This window comes from Scyliorhinus torazame, chromosome 14 (assembly GCF_047496885.1).
Source record: "Scyliorhinus torazame isolate Kashiwa2021f chromosome 14, sScyTor2.1, whole genome shotgun sequence".
In the NCBI taxonomy this organism is placed as follows: Eukaryota; Metazoa; Chordata; class Chondrichthyes; order Carcharhiniformes; family Scyliorhinidae; genus Scyliorhinus; species Scyliorhinus torazame.
Window position 1 is genome coordinate 166,002,064 of NC_092720.1, and position 10,717 is coordinate 166,012,780.

The following is a 10,717-nucleotide window of genomic DNA, read 5'->3' on the forward strand; positions in this document are numbered from 1 at the left end:
GCACACGGCCGGTCACCCTGAAGTTAAGTATAGGTTATTGTAGCTGATGTGTAGTCTAGGTGTAGTTTAACTCGAAGTAGATATCGTGTTTGCATGTTGAGGTAACTCTGTGTATATAAATAAACCATCTTTTGAACTAACTAACTGGTTGTGTGGTCATTTGATCGATATAAGGGAAGGCTTGTGGTTCACCAACATTATCATTAATATTAGCAACAGTATCGGCGACGCTGTTGGGATCGAAAATGGGCAACATTATTGGCAACTCCACTGGGAGTCGATTAGAAGTGACCTTGTCACTCCGAGAAAACCCACAAACTTTGAATCCAATTGCGAGAAAGAGGAAGAATTACAAGTGCAAGTCCCATATCGAACAAATAACCGCATTTCGGAAGTGTGTACTAACAGGAAGAGTACGGTAAACACGTTAGAATTGTGTACAACTATCGAGGGATTGTGAGCCTGAAAATAGCTTAAGCCATACCCACTGTTCAAATCACCGCCTTATTCCCCTGTCCCAAATTAAAAGTAGGGAAAGAGATATTAAAAGTAGAGAAAGAGATAAGAGAAGTAATGGCCACTAAAGCAATGGAATGATTGATGAATCGACAGGAACCCGAAGTCGCAGTGACCAACAGAGCAGAGCAATGCCCCATATGGGGGGAAGAGTTGAGGAAATACTTAAAGGGGGAAGGATGGCCCCTTTGGTCGAATTTTTGTGCTAATGATGAGTCAGGTCCAGGAAAGGTACGGCAAACTTGGTGGGAGAACCTAAGCAAGGTCCACAAGAAAAATGTAGGGAAAGCCAGAAAACCGATGGCGATAGTGCCCTGTCTGGCACAGTTGCGAGGCACAGAGGTGGTCGTGAAGATGCTCCGTAGGCAGTTAATTGAGAAGGAAGAAAACAACAAGGGAAACAGTAACGAAAGCGAGAAGATAATTGAGCAACTCTGGGAACAGTCAGCAGCTAAGGATAAGGAAATGGCCGATGTAAAACATGCACATCAATCTTGTCTAGTTCATCTTAGTAGCTTCCAGACCCAGTACGATAAATCCTACCAAGATACACAGTGCGCAGTCCTGGTAAGAGAGGAAACAGAACAACAGATCGCCCAACTAACTGGCAAACGCGCAGATTTAAAAGCAGCTTTGAAAGCGCTCCACAGCTCCATTAAGGAACAGAGGCAGAGTACCGTTGACCATGCAAAATGCCGACAGAAGATAGAAAAGTTACAGTCGCTACTCTCAGTACAGAATGGCTTCAGGTACACTTTCAGGCAGGAATTAGATGAGGGAGATGCTCCCTATTGGCAAGAATTAAACAAAAACGCCCAAACATACGAGGAGGACACGGGAAATCAAAATCGAGCCCCCCACACCCCAAAACAAAAAGCACCCGCACCACTGACTGCACAGGCAGCAGCCCCCCCCCCCCCCCCACTACAATTCAATCCCCATGAATCCGGTTACCACACAACGCAAGTCATCAGATCAGGATGAGCCTGATATCATTTACACCAACCCACTATCCACAACCCAATTAAGAGAAGCTTGCACAAAAATTATTCCATTCCAGCCCACCGCAGACGCGCACAGCTTCTTTGAGATGGTGCGCCAGCAAAAGGTTATGGATGGCCTAGATGAGGGAAAGAAAGTAAAGTTAATAGTTATGAGCCTTAGCCAGTCTGGAAGATCAGCTTTGCCCGAATCCCAAAATGTAGCAGGAGGAACCCTACAGCAGCCATATTAGATGCCATTGTGTATAACAAAGGAGATCCAGTCGAGGGTTTAAATCACTGCAGGCAAAAGAAGGGAGAAGATCTGACCGCATTTGCTGGTCGACTGTGGAATCATTTCATGGCAGTCTATGGAAAATTGAACCGCACACACCTAAATGAGGAGGACACCACTAAATGGTCCCGCACCTTAGTCTCGCATGCCACAGACGCAGGTCAAAAGGCTTGTGTAAACTACAACCCCGCAGACCACACACACAATGAAGTTTAGGTATTGAAACGACGTTCTAGGGCATGGGAACAAACCCGACACCGACAGACAGTTCAGGATGAGATAGAAGCAAACATGCACGCAGTTAAGACAAGCCAGGACCCAGCATGGATAAACGAGGGTAGACATGAGGGACAGCACCGCAGAGCACAGGCACCACGAGGTTGTTACAATTGTGGCTACATGAGCACATTCTCGGCATTGATTATATGAGCTCCCATAACCTTTCGTTTGACCCAGTGAACAAATGTGTATGGCGAATGGCCAAAACAGCTAGGGGTCCCGGTACGCTCACAGTAGGGGGATTATGAAAACAGGATTTGCTCAGTACGGGACTATTGGTTTAATCCACAAACAATTAGTGCAGACCAGACGATTAGAGAGGTCCTCATAAAACACAAAGCTTCGTTCAGACAACACAAACACGATTGCGGGAAGATCCCGGGTACAGTAAAGGTCCCGATCCAAAGCCGCAATAGCAGTACGGTTTCCCACAGCAAGCCGAGGGTGAGATTTTGAAGGGTATTAACAGTTTGTTAGACCAAGGAGTTATTCAACCCATAGCGTCCACAAATAATGCTCCAATTTGGCTCGGAAAAATGCCCGATGGTTCATGGCGACTAACGATCGACTACCGACAACTTAATATGGTAACCCCTTTAGCAGCCCCCACTGTTGCCACGAGTCCCAAGACCATGCTCAAACAGGGAGTACAGGCAAAATATTTCAGTGCTGGACTTCAGCAATGGCTTTTGGTCCATCCCGTTAGACAAGGCCTGCCAGTATAAGTTTGCATTTACATTTCAAGGGCAGCAGTACACGTGGACATGCCTCCCACAAGAAATCCATAACCCCCCTCCATTTTCCGCCGACAATTAGCCACGGACTTTCTAAATTTTCTCGACTCGAATGCCTCATACAATATGTAGACGATCTGCTCCTGCAAATGGACACAAAAGCGGAACACATAGAGCTCTTATCAGAATTACTAGGCCTACTGCAATCCATCGGATGCAAGGTCAACCCCAAAAAGGCCCAGATTTTAAAGGAAAAGGTTATTTATTTAGGCACCAACATCACCCACAGGGAGAAATTGAGCAAAAACGGATCGAGTCCATTGTTAAATTGCCCCTGCCCCAAAATGTCACTGCACTCCGGTCATTCCTAGGTTTGGTAGGACACTGCAGAAATCATAAAGATGGTTTTGCCACTAAAGTAGCCCCACTCTCAGAGCTCCTTAAAAAGAACGACCCATGGGAATGGCTTCCGCAGCACACAGGCGCCATTGATGATTTAAAACGCACGTTAGGCACAGTTTTACAAGTTTTACGCTTTACAAGTTTCAGACCCAGACTTGCCCGATGCCATAGAAGTAGCAACCACCAACCGAACCCTATCAGGAATACTCCTGCAAGAACGACATGATCACTTAGGACCCGTAGCCTAGGCCTCAAGAGTATTAGACCCCATAGAGTAATGATTCTCAGCCTGCGAATGGCACTTGCTTGCAGTCTTTTGGGCAGTACAGTACTTTGCGTACATCACAGGCCTTGACCCAGTCACGATCTTGACTGAGCACACCCCCACGCACCTATTACTAGATGGTAGATTAAAGGACGGTTCAATCAGCCAAACCAGAGCAGCTCACTAGACACTACGAAATGAAATGAAAATCGCTTATTGTCACAAGTAGGCTTCAAATGATGTTACTGTGAAAAGCCCCTAGTCGCCACATTTAGGCGCCTGTTCAGGGAGGCTGTTACGGGAATCGAACCGTGCTGCTGGCCTGCCTTGGTCTGCTTTCAAAGCCAGCGATTTAGCCCTGTGCTAAACAGCCCACTACTGTTTCAAGGCAGGGTCATTACGGTTAAACGCACCAAGACCCACACATTTCTGGCCGATAATCGCCAACATGCAGGGACCCCACATGAGTGCCAGATCATAGCAGCCCAACACCACACAGGACCCTTTATCCCAAAGTCACTACACCAACGAGCAGGCAGTAAGACACAGGATTCCCAAACCACAGGGAATGTTTTAAAAATTAAAAAATTTATGTAGACGGTTCCTCCAAAATGGAGTTAGAATTACTGGTTGTGCAATTTACATAGAAGATGCGCAGGCACACACACTAGAAGAGATCTCTTTAAAATTGCCCGGCCACCTAGGTTCACAAGCAGCAGAACCCGCAGCCATAGCCTATGTAATTCAGCACCCCGACTCTTTTCCAACCACAGACATACACTCGGACAGGCTCTATGTGTGCAACAGCTTAACAGAATTCCTGCCCCTATGGGAATCTCGAGGTTTTCTTTCAGCCGATGGAAAACACCCACCCTCTGCCCCTCTGGAAGAAAACAAAGGGTGGTGGTTGATGGGAAATGTTCAGACTGGAGTCCAGTTACTAGTGGTGTACCACAAGGATCTGTTTTGGGGCCACTGCTGTTTTTTCATTTTTATAAATGACCTGGAGGTGGGCGTAGAAGGATGGGTGAGTAAATGTGCAGATGACACTAACGTCGGTGGAGTTGTGGACAGTGCGGAAGGATGTTACAAGATTCAGAGGGACATAGATAAGCTGCAGCGCTGGGCTGAGAGGTGGCAAATGGAGTTTAATGCAGAAAAGTGTGAGATGATTCATTTTGGAAGGAATAACAGGAAGACAGAGTACTGGGCTAATGGTAAGATTCTTGGCAGTGTGGATGCGCAGAGAGATCTCGGTGTCTATGTACATTGGCTATCCAATGACCATTTGAATGCCCTTAGTGTTGGCGAGTCCACTACTGTTGCAGGCAGGGCATTCCTCGCCCTTACTACTCTCTGAGTAAAGAACCTACCTCTGACATCTGTCCTATATCTATCTCCCCTCAATTTAAAGCTATGTCCCCTCGTGCTAGACATCACCATCCGAGGAAAAATGCTCTCACTGTCCACTCTATCCAATCCTCTGATCATCTTGTATGCCTCAATTAAGTCACCTGTTAACCTTCTTCTCTCTAACGAAAACAGCCTCAAGTCCCTCAGCCTTTCCTCATAAGATCTTCCCTCCATACCAGACAACATTCTGGTAAATCTTCTTTGCACACCTTCCAATGCTTCCACATCCTTCCTATAATGCGGTGACAAGAATTGCACGCAATACTCCAAATGCGGCCGCACCAGAGTTTTGTACAGCGGCAACATAACCTTATGGCTCCGAAACTGGATCCCTCTACCAATAAAAGCTAACACACCATACGCCTTCTTAACAACCCTCTCAACCTGGGTGGCAACTTTCTCCCCTGATCTCCCCATGCATCATACTGAAGGGGCAATCCCCTCCGTGATCGCAGCCCCACCGCCAATACCCCTCCCTTTCTAACTGCACCTAATTTGCTGTCACAATTTAGTCCCGTCTATTTCAGAAGACCCAATAACAACCGGGTGACCGCTTTGAGGAATCTCCGTTTGAACTGTAATCCTGACTCAGAGCTTCCTGCCACTTGTCATTTCAATTCTCCACCTTGCAATTACCTTTCTGTCCTTGGTCTGCTGCAGTGTTCCGATCGAGATTATCCAAATCCGAGGAAGATCACCTCATTTTTTAAATTCGGCATCCCACAGATTTCTGGCCTAAACATCGAGTTCAATAATTTTAGATTAAAAAATCTGCCTTCAGTTTATTTCGTGTGTTTCTTGTTGGTCCTGTTGTTTTTGTTTCATATTGTCTTCCCTCACTTCGCAGTTAGACGGCTGCTGTCCAGCCATTCACACCTCATCTGGATCTATCTTTGTGTTTCTTTGCCTGTTCCAATAAAATTCGCTTTGGCTGTTGTTGTGTGAAACATGTTGTCATTTAATCTCTCCTGGGCCCCACACCATTTCAGACCTGAGCTTTTGTTCAACGTCTCCCCAAACCTGGTCTCTTTCATTTGCTGAAAATCCATTTCATTTCTATTTTTCCTCAGTTTTGATGAAGTGTCATCAACCTGAAACATTAATTCTTTGTCTCTCCACAATTGGTACTGAGAATTTCCAGCATATTCAGTTTTAGTTTCATAGTTTGCTCCTTGGCTGAAAACACATCTCTTTGAATCAAACAGTTAATGATGTGGAATTGGGAACAAACCACTTTCAAACAGAGTTACTCGTACTTGCAATCCAGCTACGATTTACTGATAAAGACAATATTTCACCGTTTCCATTCTGCGCCCTGGGGATCAATTCCAATTCCAGCTCCTCACATGGTCCATGCTCTGCAGAATTTTGGACTGACTTCTATCCATGATTCATTAAATGCTACAGGGCAGAAGGAGCCATAAATAGTCCCAGGAATATGGAGACTGAGGGGCTGGCAGGTGAGAACAAGCGGCACCAAATGAATCAAGGTCGATTTACACAGTATACAACAATGTTAGAAAAAGAATAATCTTTTGGGATAAGAGCAATTGTTTTGCAACATCCTTCGTTCTTATTTCCCTTTCCCATAAATACAAAAACTAAGGTGCCGCACATGCAAAGGCTAGTGGCAGACTGAAAGATTTGGAAACATTTAAATATCAACAAAGGGATACTAAAAGAGTAATAAAAGCACAAAGGTAAATTACGAAAGAAAACTAGCACAAAATATAAAAATGGACAGCAAAAGCTTCCTTATATAAAAGGGAAGAGAGTAGCTAAAATAAATGTTGGTCCATTGGAAGATGAGACTGGGGAGTTAATAGTGGGGAACACAGAAATGGCGGAGACACAAAATCCATATGTTGTATCAGTTTTCACGGTCGCCGGCACGAGTACAACCCCATTAGTAAACATCAGAAGTAATTGAAAGGGAGGAACTTAGAAAAAACTTCATCGATAGGAAAATGTACCAAATAAATGATTGGGATTGAAGGCAAACTGGTCCATAGGGCCGAATAGCATACGTCCAAGAGTCTTAAAGGAAATGACAGCAGAGATAGTGGGTCAATGGTTACAATATTACAAAATTTGCTGGATGTCGGAACCGTTCCAATGGTTTTGGAAAATGATACTGCCATGCCCTTATTCAAAAAGGTGGGAGGCAGAAAGTAATAAACTATAGACTAGTTAGTTTAACATCTGTTGTTTGGAAATTGTTAGAATTGTTTATTAAGGAAGTAATAACAGGGTATTTGGAAAGGCAAGACGCAATCTAGCAGAACCAGCACCGTTTTATAAAAGGTAAATCGTGTTTGACTCATTTGCTAGAGCTTTTCTAAGATTTAACAGGCGAAGTGGCAATGGGGGTCCTGTAGATGTAGTATATTTGGACTTCCAGAAGGCATTTGATAAGGTGCCACACAAAAGTTCAAGAAACAAGGTAAGATCATAATGTATTAGGGGTATTTTAATAGTTTGAATAGAGGACCGGTTACCCAACAGAATGCAGAGAGTTGGGATAAATTCATATTTTTCAAATGGTAAGCTATAATTAGCGCTGTGTCACAGGGTTCGGTCCTCAGACCTAAACTATTTACATTCCATATTAAAAGGTTGGATGCAAGTACAAAGGTACGATAACCAAATTTTCAGATTACACTAAAATAGGTGGGATAGTAAGTTTCAATAAAGAAAAAAGAAATGTATAAATGGATATGAATAAGTTTGGTGATGGTGCCAAAATTTGGCAGTTTATGTTTGACGTGGATATGTGTGAGGTATCCATTTTGGTCAGAAACATTGAAAGGCAACTGATTATATAAATAGAGAGAACCTTCAGAATGTTCGGTGCAGAGGGATATGGGTGTCCTCGTCTATGAATTGCAGAACATTAGTCTGCAGGTGCAGCGGGTAATAAGGAACGCAAATGAAATTTGGCGTTTAATTCTCAAGGAGTAGTGTATAAATGTTGGGAAGTGTTGTAACGGCACAAGGCCTTGTGATACTTGGAGTATTGTGTAAAGTTTTGGTCCCGTTACTTGGGGAGGGATGTAGTTACATTGGAGGCAGTTCAGAGAAGGTTCACTGGGTTGATTCCAGAGATCAGGCTTTGCCTTATGAAGAGAAATTGAGCAGTTTAGGCCTGTGCTCACTGGAGTTCAGAAGAATGAGAGGAGATTTACTTGAGGTCTTCAAGATGATTAAATTAATTGACAAAGTAGCTTTCGACAGGATGTTTCCTTTAGTGGGACAAAATAGAACGAGAGTGTTTAGGATAGGGGAGCAGATTAACAACAGAGATGAGGAGAAATTATTACCCTCAAGTGTTGTGAATCTGTGGAATTCACTACCGCAGAGTGCGGTGGATTTTGCGACATTGAGTAAATTTAAGGAGGAGATGGAGAGGTATTTAATTAGTCCTGGGTTGAAGAGTTTCAGAGAAATGGCAGGCAAGAAGAGTTGATGCCGAGATCAGATCAGCGATGATTATGTTGAATGGTGGAGCAGCCTCAAAGGGCTGAATTGTTCTCATGTGCACACACAGTGCTGTAAGGGGGGTGTTCCAGGATTTTGACCACAGGAACGGGGATACAGGGCAGTGCGAATCTGAGGGAGCGAAATGTGCAAATAGGTTCTTGTTTTTTCCCTTTTTTTACACTAAATCTAGAGTACCCTACTTTGTTTCCAATTTAGCGTGGCCAATGCACCTAACTTGCATTTTGGGCTATGAGGTGAGACCCAGCAGACGCGGGGAGAACGTGCAAGCTCCACACACCGCTCTATTTTTCCATGTGTCTGCCCCTCTTATGCTTCCATGTGAGAGATTTTGCAGGTTTGGATGGTGCCTCGATAGGAAAATCAGTGTCAGGAGTGGGATTTCAACCCACGCTTCCAGAGGAGACTGCGGCCTTAGGCCCCTCGGCACCCTGACTAGCTGCGATTAGAAGCAAGCTCTCTGCACAAACCGATTTGAATTCCATCTTTATTGTCAAAATATTTAAAACTCAATGTGCTTTTCCGTTTTTCAACAACAGCCAGAGTCGTGTATCTGAGCCCCATCCCTCCCCAAGCCACCGGCGGGTGAGGAGATCCTCATAACTGCATTGACCTGTTTGCTCAAATCAAGAAAGCCCGAATCCGCGCCCTGCCTGTTCCTCACACGAAGGTGTTGGGAGAGTAACATCTGGGCAACTCGGAATTCGTAAGGGCAATGGGATCACAGTGTGTGTGAGGAAATATAAGGGATAATCCTGGTTTTATTCGCTTTCGGAATGTGGACATCGCTGGTTAGGCCAGCATTTAATGCTCATCCCGAGGTACCCTTCAGACAGGGCTGGTAAGTTTCCTTCTTGAACCTCTGAAGTGCCTTCAGGTGTAGGTACACCCACTGTGCTGTTAAGGAGGGAGTTCCAGGATTTTGCCCCAGCGACAGTGATGGAACGATAATATATTTACAAGTCAGGGTGGTGAGTGACTTGGAAGGCAACCTCCAGGTGGTGGGGCTCCTAGGTATCTTCTGCTCTTTATTGTCACGTGTGCCGAGGTACAGTGAAAAGCATCGTCCTGCATGCAGTCAAGCCAGATCACTCCATACATGAAAAAACATAGGACATACAATTTATACACCATGAAACTATATAGACAGCTTCATCAGATTGCAGTACTATTCAGTAGAGATGGTGTGTGAAGAGATCAGTTCAGACCATAAGATGGTCATTCAGGAGTCTGGTGACAGCAGGGAAGAAGCTGTTTTTGAACCTCATAGTGCATGTTCTCAGACATCCGATGGAAGATGTTGGAAGAGTGAATAACCCGCTGGGAGGTGTCTTTCATTATGGTGCCCGCTTCCCTGATGAAGGAGCTGCGCTCCGAAAGCTAGTGATTCTAAACAAACCTGGAGGACATGACATGGTGTTGTAAGACTTCTTACTGGCTTCCCCAAGGCACCAGGAAGTATAGGCAGAGTCAGTGGATGGGAAGCGGGTTGGCATAATGGTCTGGGTATTGTTCAGACTCTGTAGTTTCCTGAGCTCTTGGGCTGAGCAGATGCCACACCAGACCGTGATGCAGCCAGATAGGTGCTTCAATGGTCTTGTCCATCTAGATGGTAGTGGTCGTGGATTTGGAAGGTGCTGTCTAACGAACCTTAATGATTTACTGCAGTGCTTCTTGCAGATGGTACGCACGGTTGCCACTGTTCACTGGTGGTGGAGAGTTTGAATGTTTGTAGAAGGAGCAATCAAGCACTCCACACTCGCTTATCCTTGAATTGACCGAAATGAGCGGATCTCATAAACACTCACACTGACGCACTTACAAATACATCACCACCATTCCAGAAGTCAAATGAGGTGAAACACAAACTCGCTTACAGAACAAGAGACTGACAAATACAAAATTAATTCTAATCTAATTCACCGTTCCGGAAGCCGACTGTCAGAAAAAATCACTTGTACACGCACAATTTCACGGACACAATCAGAAACTGACCCAAGCCTCATACAGCAACATAAAATGCAAAACGCAGTCTGAATATAACACAGATATATTTTGCCAGAGACTTACAGATACAGAATGAATCATTTCTACTCACACAAAGTAGAAGAAGTGGGTCTGAGAGAGAAAACTCCCTCTGCACGTCTATTTCTACTGATGGGTTCAGAATCTGACCACTTCTCTTTGTAATGGCACATGAGTGATCGAGCTGAAATTATCACAGATAAACTGCACAAGACCCAAGCAGATAGCGATGAGGTGGCCGAGTGGTTAAGGCGATGGACTGCTAATCCATTGTGCTCTGCACGCGTGGGTTCGAATCCCATCCTCATCG

The 10,717-nt window shown here is 44.7% G+C and overlaps 1 non-coding gene across 1 annotated transcript; it reads left to right on the top strand.

Moving 5' to 3' along the window:
- The first annotated feature begins 10,635 nt into the window (after positions 1 to 10,635).
- trnas-gcu (transfer RNA serine (anticodon GCU)) lies at positions 10,636 to 10,717 on the top strand. Its single transcript has one exon. It is a non-coding gene; the product is annotated as a tRNA-Ser (tRNA).